Source organism: Lactuca virosa, chromosome 5 (genome assembly GCF_052849685.1).
Source record: "Lactuca virosa cultivar CGN04683 chromosome 5, Lactuca_virosa_CGN04683_v6, whole genome shotgun sequence".
Taxonomy (NCBI): domain Eukaryota; kingdom Viridiplantae; phylum Streptophyta; class Magnoliopsida; order Asterales; family Asteraceae; genus Lactuca; species Lactuca virosa.
In genome coordinates this window covers 305,929,594-305,952,871 of record NC_136430.1, presented here as the reverse complement: position 1 = coordinate 305,952,871, position 23,278 = coordinate 305,929,594, and positions in this window count along the sequence as shown.

Sequence of the window (23,278 nt, the reverse complement as noted above, 5' to 3'; positions counted from 1 at the left end):
CCACGAGCTGAATAAACTTACCATCAAGAACCGATACCCTCTACCTCGCATTGATGATCTGTTCGACCAACTTCAAGGTGCGAGCTACTTCTCGAAGATAGACTTAAGATCCGGGTATCATCAATTACGGATTTTGGAGGAAGACATTCCCAAGACCGCGTTTAGAACTCGTTATGGTCATTACGAGTTTATTGTGATGCCATTCGGATTGACGAATGCACCTGCTGTGTTCATGGATCTAATGAACAGAGTGTGTCGTCCATTCCTGGACAAATTCGTCATAGTCTTCATCGACGTCATCCTTGTCTATTCAAGAAGCAAAGAAGAACATGGCCAACATCTTCGTCAAATATTACAAACCCTTAGGACCGAAAAACTTTATGCGAAGTTTTCAAAGTGCGAGTTTTGGATTAGGAAGGTTGAATTCCTAGGTCACGTGGTCAGTTCAGAAGGAATACACTGGACCCTTCCAAAATCAAAGCAATTGAAAATTGGCCAGCACCCACGACTCCTACAGAAATCCGACAATTCTTAGGTCTTGCTGGCTACTATTGCAGGTTCATCTAAAATTTCTCCCGAATCGCTAAACCACTTACCACCTTGACGCAAAAGGGTGTAACCTACAACTGGGGAGAGAAGCAAGAAACTGCATTCTAAACGCTCAAACAAGCCTTGTGCAGTGCACTGATCCTGTCCCTACCCGAAGGGAAAGAGGACTTTATAGTGTACTGTGATGCTTCAAATCAAGGGCTTGGGTGTGTACTTATGCAAAGAGGAAAGGTTATCTCCTACGCCTCACGAAAACTCAAGACGCATGAAGTCAACTATACAACACACGACCTTGAACTAGGAGCGGTGGTGTTTGTTCTGAAGATTTGGAGACATTACCTATATGGCACGAAATGCACAATATTCACGGACCATAAAAGTCTCCAGCATATCTTCAATCAGAAAGAGCTGAACATGAGACAACGACGATGGGTGGAGCTACTGAACGACTACGAATGTGAAATTCTTTATCACCCTGGTAAAGCAAACGTAGTAGCTGATGCCCTTAGCAGAAAAGAATACTCGGGACGCCGAGTAAAGTCGTTGACCATGACAATGCATTCACATCTGTCCACACAAATCAAAGAAGCTCAACTGGAAGCCTTGAAACCCGAAAACGTAGCAGGTGAAACCCTGAGAGGAATGGATAAAAACTTCGAAGTCAGGGATAATGGAGTTTATTATTTCATGAACCGGATCTGGACACCAAAGTTCGGTGGTTACAGAGATGTGGTTATGAATGAAGCACACAAAACCCGATACTCCATTCATCCACGTTCAGACAAGATGTATCTGGACCTTAAGAAACTATATTGGTGGCCTAACATGAAGGCCAAAATCGCTACCTTTGTGGCCAAGTGTCTTACTTGTGCCAAAGTTAAGGTAGAATACCAGAAACCTTCAGGTTTATTACAACAACCTGAAATCCCTGAATGGAAGTGGGAGCAGATTACAATGGATTTCATAACCAAATTACCCAAGACTTCGGGTGGTTATGATACTATTTGGGTAATCGTCGACAGATTAACCAAATCCGCACACTTCTTACCAATAAAAGAAACCGACAAGATGGAGAAACTAACCCGAACTTACCTCAGGGATATTGTTAGACTGCATGGTGTACCAATATCTATTATTTCGGACCGAGATAGTAGATTCACCTCTCGTTTCTGGCAGTCTTTACAAAACTCTTTGGGAACTAGGCTGGACATGAGTACAGCCTACCATCCTCAAATCGACGGACAAAGTGAGAGGACGATTCAAACACTAGAAGATATGTTGCGAGCTTGCGTGATAGACTTTGGAAAAGCATGGGATATTCACTTACCCCTTGTTGAATTCTCTTATAACAATAGTTATCACACTAGCATTAACGCTGCTCCATTCGAAGCTCTCTACGGCCGCAAGTGCAGATCCCCTCTGTGTTGGGCTGAAGTGGGTGACACGCAGCTAGCTAGAGGTCAAACTCCTGACAGTGCTCTCACTGGTCCGGAAATCATTCGAGAAACCACCGAGAAAATCACACAAATTCGGGAGCAACTTAAAGCTTCCAGAGATAGACAGAACAGCTACGCTGACAAACGAAGAAAACCCTTGGAATTCCAGGTTGGTGACCGCGTCTTGTTAAAGGTCTCACCCTGGAAGGGCATGATACGCTTTGGAAAGCGTGAAAAATTGAGTCCAAGGTACATAGGACCCTTCGAAATTCTTGCTAGAATTGGTCATGTAGCTTACAAACTTCGACTACCCCAAGAACTAAATAACGTTCATCCTACCTTCCACGTTTCAAACTTGAAAAAGTGTTTATCTGATGAGACTCTTGTGATCCCACTCGAGGAAATCGAGTTAAACGAGAGCCTCAACTTTATGGAAGAACCTGTAGAGATTCTAGACAGGGAAGTTAAGAAAACCAAACAAATCCATATCCCGATAGTGAAGGTTCGCTGGAATGCAAAACGGGGACCTGAATTCACTTTGGAGCGGGAGGATCAAATGAAACAAAAGTATCCACATCTTTTTCCCTAGTCTACCTGAAATACTAATTTCGGGACGAAATTCTCTCTAACGGGGGGATAATGTAACAAATCGTAATTTCAAACATATGTAATAGTTTAGGTCAATGTATAGTTCTTTTTATAATAATAAAGAGAAATTTTAGCATAATGTGCATATTTACATAATTGACCCTCAAAAATAAATTATTTAGCAATCTCTATTGAGATGAACCAAGTGATGGAGATTGTAATAAGGTTTCCAAAAACATAGAGAACACTAAAATCCGAGTTATAACGAAGAAGTTATGACCAATCGAAAATCCGCGACAAAACCGACAAAACACTGTTCAGTGTAAAAACTGAATTTTTGATAAAAAAAAAAGGCTTTTTAGCCTTAACAATCTAAATGAAAGTTGTAGTTTATGTTAAACCGAGAACTTTCATAAAAGGAACGGAAAAATCTGACTTCGTATGAGGAAGTTATGATTTTTCTAAGTTTCAGTATAGCAGTGTACAGCTAAAAACTCGAAATAAAGATCGAGCGATTTTTAGCCGACACAACCTAAACGAGAATTGAAGGTCTCGTCGGTAGTATTACAACGATAAAAAGACAGACGAAAACGGACGTCAGATGAAGAAGTTATGAATTTTTAACGGATTCCCGTCCCGGTCTGTTTAAAATAAAAATATTAAAAATAAAGTCAAAATTAGCCGACAAAGTCTAAACGAAAGTCGTAGAGTATGATTTTACCTACGCGTGCATATAAAGAACGCCAAAAACGGAGCTCGTATGCGAAAGTTATGATTTTCGCAAGTTTGGCACAAAAATAAAGAAAAAATGGGAAAAACCGGGCAATTTCGCATGCCACGTCACCCTCGCACGTGGCAGCTGCTGAGTGGACCGAACCCATGCGTGGCACTTCCTGATTGGACCGCAGCTGAGGTCCACTTAGAAGCGAACAGCTTCGCAGGAGATTCCCCGGAGACACCCCTCGCACACGCCTCGGACCCTCCCCTTCGCACGTGTCTCCTTCCCATTGGACCGAGGGTTGGTCCAATCCGAGCCAGCCAGCAGCGAGCCTCCGGTCCGAAGAAGCCCCCTCGCCTCGCCACCTGTCCGACGCGTGTCACCTTCGCGCAGCTTCGGGTCTGAACCTTCGGACTATATATAACATGCGAGGGTTCCGGATTTTTTACACTTTTTCACCCCAAAAATCATTCTCTTTCACATTTTCCACTCCCCTAAGCTCATATACAACCCCTAAAGCCCCGGTATCAAGTCTCGAACCCTAAGCAAGCCTCGAAGCCTCGAGATTCCCGAGAAGTAACCTCTCTCCTGTCGAAACTCTGCCCAATTTGAGCCAGTTTCTCGACAAATAAACTCCTTTTCGTGAAACGAAACTCTGTCCGGTTCAACATCTATCAAGTGAGTTCATACCCTCGTATTTTCATAATTTCTACTGTTTTAAGGGGGGAATACAAGCATAACACAAGAACTTTGTGTTATAAAATCATGATTCAAATCATGATAAAATAACATTAAATTATCTAAAAATACTCAACACATCAAACTCTTTTATACTCTTATATTTTTCCCCAATATTCATATTTGTATATATATATGTATATAAATAAGATTTAAAAGGCTTAGGACTGATAACTCATTCTGGGTCCTTTTCCTTGTTTGGATGTGGGCTTAAAGTACCGGTTACTTGTCCGAGTGTCGTTTAAATTTTACTTATATATAAAATTGTATATGTATATAAATATAATAGTTATTTCATCAGTTTAACTACCTTTGTAACATGTTGAGCAAGGGATTACATGCAAACATGGTTAAATACACAATCAGGGAGTACATATAAATTATAATAGGTATAATTTATACATAGAACAATAATTCATGATACAAGTATACTAGAATACACAAGAAACTAGGGTTTTGATACAGAACAAATCAAGGTTTACACTTATCAAATACATGTTTGGAAATACTAATTCAAGGACATACTGTCAATCATTATTTCAGAATGATTGGGTTTTGATTCAAAGAATATACTGTCAATCATTATTTCAGAATGATTGAGTTTTCAAACTAATATACATGTAACATTTATATGCTTTTTATGAGACACTAGATTCAGGTTGTTTAATTCATTTTAGACAACATAGAAAAGTTCTGACATTATAACCAGAATCTCCAGTCGGGGATCGAAACAAGCGTGTGTAGATCTATATCGGGATTGACAACCCCGCACTCAGGCTGCTAGCTACAGTTAGATGAGTGGCAATTGTTATCACCAGTTTAAACGCCACAAAGCGTTTGTTTCAGGCCATCAGTCATAGTATGGTTATAATAACTCATTAAAAAGATATTAACAATATGTTAGTGTATAAATAACTAAACGAAAGTACACCTTCAAAGTACTAGTTTACAGAATACAAAATACAAAGATTCAATACAGTTTTCAACAACAGCTGGTGGAGCCAGGCACACTCTCAGTTACAAGTTTTCATAAGTAATACAAATACAAAACATTAATACACAGAGAAGGGTTTTATGGGAATAAAACTACTTTTCATATACAAACAGAAAATATAGGATTTTCTGGAACAGTTTACATATACAAGATACAAAGATACTCTTTCAAACATAAACATTTATGCACTCACTCAACTTTATGTTGATACTCTCTTTTCAAATTACTTGTATTGTCAGGAAAATAATACACAGGTACTCCCCGAGCTTTTGAGAAGATGGAGCTTTGTTGAGTCATATCTTCTTTTGTATAACTATATTTTGGTTCAATATACAATGATTGAACACATGTAAATATTTATATTTTATTAAATACAATGGTTGTTTCTACTTTGATTACTATGATGCATGTGTTGTGATACTACAATTCAAGTCCTCCACCCCCAGACGTTTCCGCCGTCTGGTTTGGGGGTGTGACAGGAAGGAGGTGAGTTTCGGTTAACCTGATGAGCCGGTGATGTTGTAGGCGAAGCTCCTCGGAGCAATCTCTCATCTTGAGAATGTTCAATATCGCTTGACTCTCGTTCGAGTTGTTGGTCAGAGGGAACATAGTCTGAATCACTTGAAGACTGAGCCTTTGGCTTAGGCGCCTTCTTGTTGATCTTTCGCTTCTTAGGAGCGGAAGTAGCTGCTTGTTCTGACTTTTGCTTTTTAGGCGTAGCAGCTTTAGATGATGGTCCTTCCTTCTTGCTTTTTCGTTGATCAACCTTCTTCCCTCGTTTTGCTGGTTTATTAGCGGCATCCAATGATCTTTGCATTTCAGGGGTTAGCTGCCTCGGTCCTGTAGGAGGAAGCTTGTATTCACTAATAAGCTTGCTTTCCACAGAAACACAGTTGTACATAGTCTCAGGAATTGAACCAATGAACAGGTTGGATCGGCGACAATAATCTTTGTCGTGTGAAAAGTGGCGATTGATGACATCAAAGAGTCTGCCATTACTGGAATGTGGAATTTCTCCATTGCCCATTGAGTAACTAAGGTCCAAAACCTGCCACATGAGATTTCGGAATAACGAGAAGCTGAGTTTAGGCTTTGTACCAGTTGAGTCCAGAGAATAGACCCATAGTCCATGTTGATCCCATAGTAAAGACCATAGAGGAGAGTCATAAATGCTTTGCTTGCCCCGTCAGACCCTGCAACCCTCTCCGATAAGCCCTTGAAAAGAAGAGTAAATAGACCATTCCATTGTGGAGGAAGGCATGACTTCTTGAATTTTGTCACTGTTGTAAGAACTTCAGTGTACCCCATATCATAAAACATGGTGAAAAGCTGAGTCGTGCTGATCGAGTCTGGGTTGATCATGGAGTCAATGATGATTAGCCTTAGCAATGAGCAAACCCTAACCTTTGAAATCGATGTCTTCTGATAAAAAATCTTAAAAGAAAATCCTTTCCTTAGCTTTGTCGTATGAAACCTATGAATAAATTTGAGACAAGAGAGACATCGGAACAGATTCAACCTTGGTGAGGGAAATCACGAGTGGTGAATATTTGAGGCATTCAACCACCGGAAGCATGTAAGGATCATGCTGAAAAGGAGAGAGTTTGATGATCAGGTTTTGATTCGGCTTGATGGTGAGAAGCGAGGACTGTGCGCTTTGTTCTTGAACGGAGGATGAGTCAGCCATTGTTGAAGCTTGAAGTGAAGAAGATGAACAGTAGAGAGAAATCGTCGTTTCATGCTCGAGAGGATTTTGTAAGTGGTAAAGAGGTAAAAGTGCGGTGAGAAAATCCTTTATACGATTACCTTGAGAGAGAAAAATTTGGAGTGATGATTGCACGATCTTCTGAAGCGACGCCTGAAAAAGCGTGATTTGACAACTGTTACCCCGAAAAGTGTGTCAATCGTGTCAGGCGGCGTGAGAAAAGGAAATGGTTCAAATTCACACGCCTTTTGAAGTCTTATCCATTCACCGCCTCTTTAATTTTAAAACTGTTCAGATTCCCTTTGAAATGTGGACTCACCCTTTCGCTTTCATTGGTATTGACTAGCCTTCGCTCCCAAACATAGTCTAACATCATAACGTATTGAACCGAAACTATAGATCTGAGAAATAGCCATTACTACCATGATTAAGACTTGTGGAAAATCATAAAGATCTTTGTGCAAGAGTGTGCCAAAGAAAAAGAAATAAAACAAAGTATTTGTGGGATATAAGTGATGTCAATTAAGACACAAAACTATGGATCCCGGGCACAAATCTCTTCCTTCAAAGTCAAGAGAGACTTAGAAGTGTCTGTGTGGTTTCCTGTTAAAAATGGTCAAATGCTTATTAAGAAGCATTGAAAGACATCTTTTCAGTATAAGGTTATTAGGGTGGCTTTCGCTTCAATCAAACTACGGAACTTGATATAAGACCGAAAGTTGGATGAAGTACTTGTGAGACCGGTGTAGCTTATAAAACAAGTACGTTTGATCAATTTTCAGTGACTTGGTGATATGGTAGAAATCTCAACAACAAAAATAAACTGGATCTTTTGGGCAGAAAAGTCTTGGTGTTAGACAATTTCATAAAGATTGCTCAAAAATAAAAAGAGATTTCTTGGTACCTCCCACTAGAGTGGTTTCGTTAATACTTGGGTGATAACTAGAACGTGTGATTGTTCACCGTCAATTCATTGTAGATGTTGGATTTTGGGTTTCACATAGTACGTGGTGAAATGAAACTATGATTATGAACACAGATGCTGTGTAACCGTAAACCTCAGTGGTAAATTCTGAGAGTCTCAAGGGTTACGATTATGAACCGAAATTTGATGGAGAAAAGTGTGAAGGTGGTTAAAGAACCGAAAGTACCTCTGCTGTATAGTAAGGACCGAGCAGAAAACTCTTAACTCAATATGAGAAGAGTAAGGTAGCTCATGACTTGAGTGATTTTAGCAGCCTTATTGGGAAGAAACAATTTGTATATACTGAATCAGTAAGGCTTCACTTAGAGTCATCGAGGCTTAGGACAACATGCAACAGCATGCTTCTAAGGACACTTAGCCTGTTTAAAGATAAAGAGAGTTATACCTGTCCCAGCTTCATCATTGGAAGTCGTCCATGAGTCCTTTCAGTGTGATATTTTTGGCATTTTGATTTTATTTTGAAAAAGAAAAGAAATAAAACTAAACACAAAATTAAATATTTTTGATCATTTTGATTTTTCTGAAAATAATAAAAAAAAACAAAAAAGAAAATATTTATGGATTTTATGATTGAAAGGAAATAAAAACAGAAAAGAAAATATTTTTGGATTTTATGATTTTTCTGAAAAGAAATAAAAACATAAAAGAAAATATTTTTGGATTTTATGAAAAGAAATGAAAACCATAAAATGAATTTGAGAAAAGATATACATAGCGTACAAAATATACAACCGAAATTTCACCTTAAAAGTAATGAAGCGAAATGGACCGAGCGTTCGGTTCATTTCGGTTCCCAAAAAATATGGAACCGAAATAGACCGAGCGTTCGCTCTATTGCGCTTGTCCAATTTTAATGAGGCGAAAGTCGATTCGGTACTGATTCAACTTCCATCATTCCTAAGCCTTGGAGTATTTTATTAAAACATGCTTCAGGTAAGGCTTTCGTAAAGATGTCATCTAATTGATCAGCAGATCGAACAAAGTGGATCTCAACGTTACCATCTTCTACGTGATCCTTGATGAAGTGGTATCTCAGTGCTATATGTTTCGTTTTTGAGTGTTGCACTGGGTTGTGACATATCCGAATAGCGCTTTCTGAATCACAATAGAGGGGAATTCTATTCATGCTTAGGCAATAGTCTCTAAGTTGACTTTGTATCCATATGGCCTGTGAAGTGCAAGAAGTTGCGACGATGTATTCAGCTTCGGCTGTAGAAAGAGACACACATGTTTGCTTCTTGGATTGCCAGCTAACAAGTTTTACATCAAGGAATTGACACCCGCCAGTTGTGCTCTTTCGGTCTAGACCACATCCTCCAAGATCGAAGAATGCTTGAACAAAGAAGCCTGATTTCGCAGGGTACCAAAGACCGAGAGACGAGGTTCGCTTCAAATATCTGAAGATATTTTTCACAGCCACCATATGAGCTTCACGTGGATTAGCTTGGAACCTGGCACATTAACAGATAGAAAACATAATATCTGGTTTACTAGCTGTTAGATACATTAGAGACCCTATCATTTGACGATATAGGGTCATATCAGCAGCTGGTTTCTCCAAAGATGGTGTTTGCTTCGTTCCGAATGCCATTGGAACCATTACTTTAGAATCTCCCATCAAACCGAACTTCACCGGTAGAGTCTTCGTGTAAGCCTCCTGATTAATGAATATGCCTTCTGGTCCCTGTCTTATGTTCAGTCCAAGGAAAAAGCTAATCGGACCCATGGAGCTCATCTCAAATTTAGTCTCCATCAACTTCCAGTATTCAGCCGTTAAGCTAGGATTCGTAGAACCGAAGATGATGTCATCGACATAGATTTGGACGATCATTAAATGGGTACCCTCTTTCTTGCGAAAGAAGGTTGGGTCAACCGAACGTTGTTTGAATTTTAACGTTTTAAGAAAGCGAGTTAATGTTTCATACCAGGCTCTAGGAGCTTGCTTCAGACCATAAACCGCTTTGTCCAGAATATAGAAATGATCAGGATACTTCTCGTTCGCAAAACCCGGTGGTTGCTCCACATATACAATCTCTGCTAGTTCTCCATTCAAGAATGGACACTTGACGTCCATTTGAAAAACTTCAAAATTCTTGTGAGCAGCGTATGCCAGAAAGATGCGAACTAATTCCAACCTTGCTACAGGAGCGAAGGTTTCTTCATAATCTATACCTTCTTCCTGATAATATCCCTTAACCAGTAGCCTTGCCTTGTTGCGTATCACGTTCCCTTCTTTGTCCATCTTCTTCCGGAATACCCGTTTTAATCCAACCACCGATGCATCCTTTGGTGTAGGAATCAGTCTCAAGACTCGGTTCCGCTCAAACTCATTGAATTTGTCTTGCATAGCCTGTACCCAATCAGAGTGATCAAGTGCAATGTTAACTGTTTTAGGCTCAATCTTGGAGACAAACGAATTAAACATGCAGAATTCCACTTGAGAGAATAGAGTTGTTTGCTTCGCTTTCAGTTGAGAGCATCTAAGAACTCCCTCAGATGATTCACCAATTACTTGAGTTTTCGGATGATCTTTTGTCCATTTTGTGAGAGGAGGGTAGTTAGGATCATAAGCAGGATCTAATTCGACATTGACTTCTTCTTCAAATTCTGACTGAATGTCGTCATCATTCGTATTACCATTCTCCCCCTCGAATGATGAAACAATTTCAACATCAGGTTCAGAATTCTCCCCCTCGATTGGACATTCATGGTTCATTGTTGGAGATGGGTTTTCCCCCTGGAAAGGCAAATCAGGTCGCTTTGATGTAGACGAACCCTCCCCCTGGAAAGTGGTGCGGTCATTTGTGGGTTCGCTTGGACCTTGAGGTTCGCTAGGATCTTGAGGTTCTCTTTCCATGGCTTTTGCAACTTCGTTTATAATCTCCTTCAGGTTGTCAACCTTGTTAACAGCCGCTTTCACTTAAGAGAGAATTGCATTCTCCGGTTCATCAAAGAGCAACATGTACTCTTCAAACAGATTTGATATAGGAGCTGTGACTAGACATGTTTGTGGAAAGATCTCCTCCATTGGACTTTCGTTGGATTGAAGTTTATTCACGTAATTGTCATCAAATGTGACATAATAGGTTTCTTCTATCTTCTTTGATCTTTTATTCAGAACCCTATATGCCTTGTAGGTAAGAGAGTAGCCAAGAAAAATCCATTCGTCTGCCTTCACATCAAACTTGCTTCGGTTCTCTTTAGAGTTAAAGATGAAGCACCTGGATCCGAAAACATGGAAGAATTTAACATTAGGCTTACAATTATTCAAAATTTCATACGGTGTGATAGAAAATCGCTTATTGAGAAAGGCTCGATTCTAGGTATAGCAAGCGGCAGAAATCGCATCAGCCCAGAAGTACAGATGTAGAGAAGCGAAGCTAAGCATGGTTCGGGAGGCTTCACACAACGAACGATTTCGTCTTTCAACGACACCATTCTGCTGCGGAGTATAGGGTGCGGAGAAGTTGTGAGTTACTCCCTTTTCGGCCAGAAATTCTTCAAAGTTGTTGTTTTTGAATTCTAACCCATTGTCACTTCGGACATTTCTCACTACCTTTCTCAGCTTTACTTCCTCCTGTTTTATGAAGTGTTTGAGTTGTGGAGTTGCTTCTGATTTTTGTTTAAGAAAGAAAACCCAAGTGAAACGTGAAAAATCATCGACAATAACAAGAATGTACTTATTACCACCAATACTTTCTATGGCCGATGGACTGTATAGATCGATGTGTAGAAGCTCAAGAGGTTCGATGATCTTTGTGTTAACACGTGTGGGATGACTCTTCCGGCTTTGCTTTCCCATTTCGCATGCAGCACACAAATGTTCCTTGTCAAACTTTAGAAGTGGCATTCCTCGCACACGATCACCAAGAACCAGCTTGTTGATGTCTTTAAAGTTAAGGTGCGAGAGTCTTCGATGCCATAGCTAGCTTTCATCAGAATTAGCTTTCGTTAGAAGACATACATCAGGCTTCCCTCGTATTGGGTTTAGATTTAATGGATACATTTTGCCTTTGCGCTGGGACTTCAGCAGAATTGTCTTAGTTTTCTTTTCAATGATCTCGGATCCTTCATCATCAAATGAGACCTGCAGGCCAGTCCCTACAACCAATTGCGAGACACTTATGAGATTGTGTTGCAATCCTTCCACGTAGGACACCTTTCGAATGGAAAAATCTTCGTTCGTTATCATTCCATAGCTTTTTATAGTTCCATATGAGTTGTTTCCATACTTGACACATCTACCATTTTTAGAGCCCGAAACTCCCTCAGCTCTTCCCGTCTCCCTGTCATGTGACGCGAGCAGCCACTATCAATATACCATTCGTCGTCGAACTGCTCGTCACTAATAACCTGCAAAAATTAAGCAGATTTAGGAACCTAAAGTTGCTTGGGTTCACGTGAGCCTTTTACAGAACAGGGAATAGCAATAGAAAGATCAACCAAATATGTTCGTTTTATTAAAGTGGTTTCGTCTTTCCTTTTGATGGTGAAAACCTTAATTTTTTTAGCTTTCGTTTTGTTTGAATCAGATTGTGGAATTTTATTTTGATTCTTAACAAAAACTTTCTTTTGTTTCCTATGGTTAGTAAACGTCTTCTTTGCTTGTTCTTCAGAGTCCGAGACTAACTTTCCTTTCCCATTAACACCCTTGATTGGATTCGGCTTCGGTTGATGTGGAGGAAGATGGGATTTAGGACCGAAACTGTTCTTTCGGTTCTTTTGACTACAAGAGTTGTAGTGTGAGCATTGACCTGAGTTTGTCTGTGAGCTTACTTTCGCTTTTGAATTAGACACCATTTCTTTGCGGACATAATTGGAGTTTTGAGACTGCCAAAACTGCTTTCGCTCATTGAGATTCTTTTTATATCTTCTGTTCCGCTGGCGTTTTTGTTCAGCCAGCTGCTTTTAAGACTCGTGACTGTTTGCTTTCGGCTTCGGTCTTTCTGCATGAGTTTCACTCTTCAATGAAGAGGTTTTGCTTGCTGCCTTTACAGGTTCTCTTTGAATTTCTTTAGTACCACTTGTGCTTGGTACATCAAAGCTTGTCGGCTTGTTGAGTGGTTCTGCCACGTATCTGCCCTTGACTCTCCATGAGGTTCTTTCCGATAAACCGACAGTTTCGTCTACATTGTCAATTGGAGCAGACCAAAAATAATCATCACAGCCGCCTGCGTTGTCTTCGTTTACTAAGGCTGTAAGTTCGACGGTGTGTTTCTGAGTAACTCCTGCTGTGGTATATACCTGATTTGGTACTGTTTGTACCTTTTGATATACCATAACATTCTCTTTCAGAACTTTAACTTTGTCTTGGAATATACGAGCGGACTCAACTGAATTTTCGGATATAAGACCTTTCGTAGATTCGCTTTTGACAAATTCTGAACAGTCAACTACATCCTCTATAGATATTTCACTCATACCACTGTCCTCGTCAAATTCAGAAGTGTTTTCCACATGTATCTTGTTTTTTGAACTCAACTTGGTACTCAATGAGTCAAATTTCTGCATGGTTTCGGTCTTGATTTTTAATTTATCATTTTCGTCCAATAGGTTTTTAAGTATGTCCTTATGGTTTTTGGACTTGATAAAGGACTCGATTTTGTCCAGACCGAATCTGTAGGCATTAGAAATCTCATCCGAAGAGACAATAGATTCACATTTATAACCATCAACATCGACTTCGTCCTCCTTTAATTCAAGGAAGGGAAAAATCATTTTGTGAATCCTTTTGCCTATCTCACAATCTAGATTCAATTGAGTAATATTAGAATATAAGCGTTTAGCAATCAAGCAAAAAATATTTCTTTGTTTCAAAAGCTTCAAATTATCACGTTGTAAATAAATTATTTCGTCTTTTGCCCTAACTAACTCCACTTCCTTCTGCTCTATCCACATCCTTCTTACCTCGCTCTTTGAAGACACCTTGCTGATTTGACCAGTTAGGTTAGAATTTGCTAGGCGATTTCGTTTTAGACTACCACTTAAACTAGAAAACTTGAATTTTAATTCGTTTAATTCCTTTTCATAGTTATTAACTGGTATTTTCAGTGATTCGAGGACAGATTGTACCTTCTTGATCAACTGATCACATTCGTTGATCTACTCACCCATCGGTTTGGTAGCGAAGCATCTGTCTTCTCTTTCGTTCGCCTCATCAGACCCGCCATCCGTTGTGTAGCCTCTCATTTGTGATACTACAGCTGTCACCATTATCTTCCTTCGCCACAAAAGCTCTGCCATGCGAGGGCTTGCGAACTTCTTCGTCCTCGGAGTCGATAGACCAAATCTCTACTCCTCCAAACTCATCATCAACTATATTCTCCTGCACAATTAAAGCATTCATTGAATTATTAGAGGATTTCTTCTTCTTTATTTCCTCCAGCTTGCGTGAATGGTATGCTTCATCATCTTCTCCATCCTTCTTCTCAGCCAGCTTCCTCAACATGCAATCTTTAGTAAAGTGATTTTTGTCGTGGCAGAAATTGCAGTCATATCCGGAGTCACTTACGAGCTTGTTCTCATTCTTCACTTCTTCTTGCCGAGGAGCGTTTGAACCTCCTCTTTTTGCCTTTTCAGAACTGTAGCTCTCTTTCCAGTTTCGGTTCTTGGAGGTAGGAAACTTTTTGCGAGCAAACTTCTTGGGATTAGAGACCATTAATGCATATTCATCATTTGTCAGATCACATTCAGAGAGATCCAACTCTTCTTCTTCTTCAGCCATGTTCTTTCCCTTTGAGAGAAGAGCCAAAGATCCCATACTAGACAGCACCTTTGTTTCCTTAGTGACTACATTTTCATGTGACTTGAGTATTCCCACAAGCTTCGCCAACGAATAGGTTTTGAACTGTTCATGAGCTTTCACAGTCGAAACCACAACCATCCATTCGGGTCTTAGGCCATTCATGAAAGTGACCTTCTGCTCGATTACTTCTCTGCCAATTCCATGCTTGATCATCTTGCTGAGAAGATGATTGAAATGATCAAACGCCTGAATGAGTTTTTCTTCTGGCTTTTGCTTGAAGTCACCGAACTCAGAGAGCAAAAGAGTTTGTATTGAATGCTCTAGATCCTCATATGTGGAATACAACTCCTTAAGCCTATCCCAGATTTGTTTTGCCGTTGTTCATGAACTAACCAGACGAAAAGTATCTGATTGCAAGGCAAATCTGATCATCCTCATAGCTTTAATGTTGCTCATCAGTTTGTCCTTCTCGTCTTGAGGAACTTTCTCCACGTCGATCATCAGCTGATTGTACTCCTTTTGAGTTTTGATGATTTTATTTGTTCCAGAGTGAGCGAACGGACCCAAGGTGATAGCCTCCCAGATTAGATACCCATTATCCTCTGAACCAAGAACATAGTCTTCAAGGTGATGCGTCCAGACTTTATAATCTTGAGTATATAAAATCGGGATTCTCGTAGTAGATCCGATGCTGTTGGATATGTTGATGGGGTTTGTTTGTGAATCTTCGTGAGATATGATGACCTGTTTTAAATATCTGTCAAGAACTAGACTTGTAAAGGTTGAATTAGGGTTTTATCAAAAAACGTGGAACAACTTCAATAAAGAGATGACTACTCCAACAATTTCAACAAAAGCGGAAACCCTAAAGAGATTCTTCCAACAGAAGAGATGCGTATGAATTACACAGTCTCCTGCTCTGATACCAATTGATGAGAATTAAATTCTCTAAGATCGTTTAGATTCGTAACAGATTTAGATAAACACAATAAAAGCAAAGAACACCGGATGAATCAAACAAGAGCTAAATGATTAATATGATCCACCTCAGAAGAGCTCGATAAATAACTTCGATTGTAGAGGTGTGCTAGGGTTACAGTACATTGAAAGGAATAATAATTAAGAAGCGTACAGAGTACGATGCATGCATGCATCTTATAAAGTAAACCCTAATATCATAAACACTGGACTGAGGTAACAAGCCCAATGACGCAACTCCTAGACTCAACATCTTCTTTGAAGTGTCAAGATTCCTCTTGACATCCTCGGTGCCCTCCATGTTGAGGCTAGTTGCCTAAGACACACATTAGGGAATTAGCCAACATATGAAAGAATATTGAGAGAGTTCAGTTAAAACTATATGTACTTGTTGGGTAAGTGTAATCAATTTATTTATAACTTCTATTGGGGAGAATCCAAGAAAGATTATCATGGATTGAGCTTTGAGAAATTTCCCTTTTCTTTAAATCGGGACTCGTGGACTTCACCGCCGATTTCTTGATAACCAGAGGAGGTAATTTATTAGCCTTCACATAGGAATCATTAGAAATGAATTCATCAACATTGAAGCAAGAAAAAAGAGAACCAGAGAGAGTAACTCTTGAGCCTGTCAAAAAAAGAATAAAACCATTAAATGATATAAGATACCAAGTGTAACGGCCGGTTACTAACTCCCTTCTGACTTTGGGAAAGTATACAAGAATCGATAAAATCCTCATAGATGAATCTGTAACATTCATTATCCAAGTAATTTAAATGTTTGATCCCTTAGTATAAAATTGTAAATCCCTAATCTGCTTGTGTATCAATCAGATCCGTTTGATGGTGCGGAATCCCAATCAAACGGATGATGTCATATCAAATAGAAGAGAATGAGAAGAAGATGATGATGAATCTTGTATGTATTGATATGAATGAAGATCCGAATACAAGATTCACACACACTAACACACACTCTCTTTTCTCTAGTTTCTCTCTCTAGACCACCTTCAAATGCACACACTTAAGCTCCTCTAGTCTATGTGTTTATCCTTCACATGCACTCCTCACCCTATATATATATATGGACCTAAGGCCAAGCCCAAAATACAAATAATCCAATGCTCGGTCCAAGCTACAATTAATCCTATACTATTTTTGGCCCAAATAATAAAAACAATAAATGCTTAGAAAAGCAAAGTATAAACCATATTTTTGACCCAACAATCTCCCCCTTGGTTTATAGCTTTCTTTTCTTTTCTTAAAGGACTCAACAAGCTCCCCCTAAAAAATAGCTGGCTTTCTTGTTAATCTTCATTGGGAGCTTTGGCTTCAGCTTTACTCTTTGATATCTTCATGACTTCAAGATGAACATATGAATCTTTAATGAATGACTTCATCTTGAGCAGTTGGGCTTTTCTTCAGAATTTGGCTTTGAACGCACATCGGATGAGGAGGCTTCTTGTACTGATTCTTGAAAGATAGCGCTTTCAGCTTGAGAATCTTTAGAGAGAACGTCAGAGAGAACAAATCTTCTGTATCACTTCAGCAGGTACAAGATAGCAGCAGACTGATTGAGGAGGCTTCAATGCAATCCGCCACCTAATCTTCAAGTGCAGCTTCACCTTGCTTCTGGGGTTGAAAGATTTAATGTTGGAAGAATAATCTTCATTTCTTGATCCTTCGAATGAGAATTCTTCGATGATCACGGATGAAGCCTTGGCTCAGAAATCTTCGACACAAACTTCCATGAATTTCATCTTCACCTGAATTCACTTTTCAAGACAAAACAAAACTAAAAGAAAACTTAGCACACAATATATATTTTTTTTGATTTTTCATATTTTCTGAAAAAGAAATAAAACAGAAATAACACTATTTTTGGATTTTAATTTTTTTTTTATTTTTGTTTGGTTTTCAGAAATTTTTTTTTAATGCTCCCCTAATATTTAAATTAGAAGAAAACTATGAACAAATTTAACAAAAATAAAATGATATATAACTTTAAGAGTGATTTGGGATCAAAGTTTTTAGACAGCCTTTATCCGTTTATCAGTACCTCTCCCTTCATGAATAGATCTGGTCAATCGCCGGTATTGTGTTCCACTTAAACACGAGAGATTGTGACAAAATTAGGACATACTATAAGTGACAAGACAATGTGATCCTAAGTTCCTAGATAATATTCCTTAAGGACCATTCAACTGACGACGACCAAAGATATTGTTGTCCACCTAAATTGAGCAGCGAGATCTACAGACAACCTAGTGATTGTTCAATTTTAAATGTACTAGAACATGTTTCCCACTTCCTGACATACCCCAATAATCAGGAACTTCCAAAGTACTCCTTACTTTAGGTGAGCAGACAATTATTATGAGAGAAGTCAGATTTAGAATGCATATGGTATACACCCAGGTCGGATCTCTTCCAATCTCGCAGAGGGTGAAACATATGACTTACCAGATTTAGAGGGATTGAGAAGTAGAATGGTGCATATGCTGTGTACCAGGTCGGATGGTTAATCACGCAAAGGAGACAACATATGGCTAACAGACAGAAAGAATTGCATAAATAGAGGATGCAGAGAAGTAGAGTTGCATATGTTGCAGTCCAGGTCGGATGTATTTCAATCACGCAGAGGAGGCAACATATGACTAACAGAAAGAAAGCAAGAAAATAATTTCCTACAGACCTACTTTATCGGAATTCCCCAGTCGCCCCATCAATACCGGAATTAAGGACAGAGTCCGTACATCGAGGAAGAGTTAAACCACGGTTCTAGATACGGATAACTTTAATGTGACCTGTGGATTATCATGTATATCTCCCTGCTCAACCTATCTGAGCGTCGAATTGTCAGGTTAAATGGATCTATCTAGGTCAAGATTTTTCAAGTCTCTAGATTCCTTAAATTCACCGAGCCTAGTCAAGTCCATTTTAATCTCTCGTGCCTACCAGCGCATCGAACACAGAGCCTAGACAATTCAGATTCAGTCCCTTACACAGATTCAGATTGCCTGTTATCACATGATTATATCACTTCCCATAACATCTCCCTCAAGCACATTTCATTAATATCTTTTTTTTTTGATTTTTTGATTTTCTAATGTTTTTGCATTTTTTTAAAATTTTAAAATTTTTGTTTTGTTTTTATTTCTCCCCCTAAATTTGTGCATAGGAGAGAAACGAAAGTAAATGCGCAAATTTAAACTATCCTAAAACAAAAATTAGTCTTTAAAGCGAATCAGCTTAAGAAAAACTCAGGAGTATAGAGAAGAAAACTCAAACCGTAAGTCACCGATTGAATTTGCATCCAGAAGGTCTGAGAACAGCACGCGTAATCTCAGAACAGATCCGAAAATTCTTCATGTCATTAAGCACTAACCCCATGTGTGATCCCTTCCTTTATTCCCTTCCCGCAAATGACACATACTCTCAAACAAAATTCTGAGTGTTGTACAGTTGATGGTACTGGAACAACCAATACCAACAAACCGAAGTCTGATGATATGCCTCCATAGCTGCTCCGACACAGAACGAGATTAGTTGGTCTTTGGAACCCAGTCCATTTTGAAACTGGGTCGACCTTTGTCATTAACGCACGGTACTCTCTCTCATGACATATCCTGTTTATCACAAACAGAAGATGAAGAAATATTAGAATCGTTAGAAGATTTGGGAGAGTGATCCTTTGGAACCCATTTGTAGTTGGGTTTAACCCATTTCTTTTTCGATCTGATGGGTGGCTCAGTACTTGCTTTTGAACTTGAATTCGGCCGTTGAGATGACTTTGATTTTGGCTTCACGGGAGCATCTCTTGGATTTGGCTTCTTGGCCGGCATTCCCTTCTTGCCCTTGGGATTCGGATTCTTGGCCTTGTAGGTTTGATTCTTGGCCTTCTGCGCGTTCCAGTCATCATTGTCTGAACGTGACCTTGAGTGGTTTTTTTGGAGTATCTCCCTCTTGGCGCGTTCTGCCAGCCTTGTGGATAGTACGGAACATATGCGCGATTAGGACAATTTCGGGCAATGTGACCAGGTGTTCCACAGTGAAAACATGTCTTTTTCTTCACTGTGAAGTTGTTTCTTCCTGCCCCTGTTGGTGTATCTTTGCCTTGTCGTTGGTTGTTTCCACATGCACAATTACAACATGCACTCTTTTCAATGGAATTGGTGGCCTGTATTTCTCAACAGCAGGTTGATCAGAAGCAACTGAGTTCGAAGCAACAGATTCAGATCTCAAGGAGATGTTGGTTTGTTTAGTAGTGTTCTCCTTGTTCTCATCTTCTGTTACTTTACCTGCACATGAAGTAGAAGCATTAGAATTTTCAACCTGAATACCTCCTGAAACAAAACCAGCTGGTTTGCCATATTGAAGATGTGCCTCCCTGTCAATTTCTTCCTGTGTCGTAGGGATGGATGTGTAGTTATGATTGAAAGGTGGAGGAACACTATCATACCCTAGACCCTTGTTTTGATTATCTTTGAATTTTAATTGGGTTTCAAATAAGGACTCGACTGTCTTACTTGACGCAGTATAATTTTTGAAACTAACATCTGTTTTTCCAAACTTAATTTTCAAAGTGTCAAGTTCTTCAGTTACAGCATCAAGTTGTCTCTTAATATAGTCATAATTTTCACACTTGTTGCTGAATTCTTCCTGAAGCTTCCTAAAGTCATTTTATTTTTGTTTCTAACTGGGCCTTTAGGGGTTTCTGTCCTTTCCTGAGTTGATAACCTTCATATCTCAGGTCCTCAACTTCTCTTTTTAATAAATCATTATGTTCACGAAGAAGTTTAATCGTAGCTTCACATGATTGAGAACATGAAACTTCACATGATGGAGAACATGAAACTTCATTGACCGGAAGGTTTGCGGAACACATTGTTTTTCCACACTTCAAAGCGTCAATTTCTTCAATTATATCAGCAAGACTAAGACGATTGAGATCTTTTGTCTTCTTGATGATAGCCACGTTCTTATCCCATGATTTCGGAAGTGAATTCAACAGCTTTTTGTTTATCTCAGATTTAGTCAAGAAAATCCCAGCTATATTCATCTCAGTAGTAAGTGTAGTAAATCGCTTCAACTGAGCTTCCAGGGTTTCTCCAGGGATATAATCGAACATGTTGAAATTTTGTCTTAACATATCCTGACGACTCTCTTTCATGTCCTCAAAAACCATTAAAAGCACAACTAGAAGTCAAACTTAAATTTAAAAATGCCCTTTGACTAAAAAGACTCTAAAGTCAACCTCAAAAGTCAAATTTAAAAAGTCAAACTCAAAAGTCAAACTTGAAAAGTCAAACTTAAAAGTCAAACCGAAAAGCTAAATTTGAAAATTTAAAAGTTAAACGAGAAAGTCAAAGTTTAAAGTCAAAGGTCAAACTTTAAAAGTCAAAGTCAAAATTTTAAGTAAAATGTTAAAAATTAAAAGTCAAAAATTAAAATCTAAAATTTTTGGTTGAAATTGGAATTTAAAATGAAAAGAAATTGAATTTTGGGCTGAAATTGACAAAAATCCGAAAGTTGGTGCGAATGGCAATGTATTTGAATTAAAATCGGAAGTGATGAACCAAGGAGTCCGCTAGCTGAGTTGGTAAAGCGCTGAGTGTATGAACCAGAGGTCCAGGGTTCGATCCCCGACACCCCCAAATCCCCTTCAATTTTTGAAGTGTGAAGGCGAGGAGACTGCTGCGATGCGAGGGCGCTGCTGCGATGCGAGATGCGAAGACCGACGACGCGATGCGAGGACCTGGTGCGAGGCACGAGACCGAGGCTCCTGAACGAGGCGAGGTGCGAAGCGCTGATGCGAAGCTGCTGTGCAAGGCGAAGACCTGGAGCGAGGATGCTGCTCACCGAGCCGTCCTTCAAGCCGTTCACCGAGCCGCTACCGAATTCCGAGCCGAGGCCGCAAACTCCGACGACCGTAAACCGCCGACTGTAAACTCCGACGACCGTAAACCGCCGACCGTAAACTCCGGCGACCGTAAACACCTTTACGGCCGTAAACTCCGGCGACCGTAAACACGTTTACGGCCATAAACTCCAGAAAACCCTAGCCTCCGCCGCCGCCGACCGTAAACCCTTCAAAGACCGTAAACACAGCTTCAGATCGCGAAAAAAACGACGTTTTTCACCATTTTTGCTCCAAAACTCGATCAAAAACTCGTTTTTATGAAAAACGCGAAGAAGAAACCCCCCCTAATTTTCAGAGATCTATCCCAAAACGCAAGAATCTTTCCAAAATAAGATCAAATCGGCTCAAGATCTGACAAAGATGAGTGATACAATCCAAGCTCTGATACCACTTGTAAATCCCTAATCTGCTTGTCGGTACCTTTTATCTTCACGTCTTTGTCTGGTCGATTGCCGGTATTGTGGTCCACTTAAACACGAAAAATTGTGACAGAATTAGGACATACTATTAGTTATAAGACAGAGTGATCCTAAGTTCCTAGATAATATTTCTTAAGGACCATTCAGCTGACGACGACCAGGGATATTTTTGTCCACCTAAATTGAGGAGCGAGATCTACAGACAACCTAGTGATTGTTCAATTTTAAATGTACTAGAACATGTTTCCCGCTTCCTGACATACCCCAATAATCAGGAACTTCCAAAGTACTCCTTACATTAGGTGAGCAGACAATTATTATGAGAGAAGTCAGATTTAGAATGCATAAGCTCCTCTATTCTATGTGTTCATCCTTCACATTCACTCCTCACCCTATATATATATATATATATATATATATATATATATATATATATATATATATATATATATATATATATATATATATATATATATATATATATATATATATGGACCTAAGGCCAAGCCCAAAATACAAATAATCCAATGCTCGGTCCAAGCTACAATTAATCCTATACTATTTTTGGCCTAAATAATAAAACAATAAATGCTTAGAAAAGCAAAGTATAAACCATATTTTTGACCCAACAAAAATTGTTTGCAAAATGGTCCCTTTGCACTTTAATGAAAAACACGGGCTGCATGCATACACTGGGCATATGTGGTGAATGTTTAAACCCTAATTTTTTGGGTTTGGAACCTATTTAAGGATCATTGTCTCCCAAGACCCCTTCCTCTCATCAGCCTCCATTGTCCACTTCATCCCTTGCAAACCCTAATCTCCATTGGTGGTGTTTTTAGCTCAGTTTTTGTGTTGTTGTCCACTCTAGAAGGAAGGAAACCATTAGTAAGAAAAAAAGGAACTCCAAGCTTGGTAGATCTGATTTCTTCACTCCTTAGGCTACTCTAGACCAAATGAGTTGTCCTTTTGGATGTTTTAGAGTGTCTAGAGTGATAAAAATGGGATCTTGGCCCTTCTTTTCCTACCATGCAAAGGATATGATGTCTTAATAGGTTAAGAAGTTAGGGTTTTAAGATTTGGGAACTTAATAGCCATGCAAGGTCATAAAGTTGGAAACTTTATTATTTAGAACACTATTTGGGACTAGATCTAGGCTTTAGACGAAAGGACTTAAGAGAATAAGCACTTAATAGAAGGACTTCACCTCAGCCGAGTACGTTGGGTGTACTTCATAGTATGATGCATGTAATCCTTTAAGTCCCTGTTTCTGGATAGTGCGTACATGCTGAGTACGTTGGGCGTTCTCAACCTGAGTTGACTCGGTTGACTTTTTGACCTTTGACTTTAACCAGGATTTTGACCAAGTTTGAACTGGAGGTATTTTGGGTATTTTGAACTGAGTTTTGACATTTGGTCACTGTTTGTTGTAAAGGTGATCGGTAGAGTTTTTATTCGGAGTAGCGTATTGTTCAGCTATTCGTCAGACTTTGAGGTGAG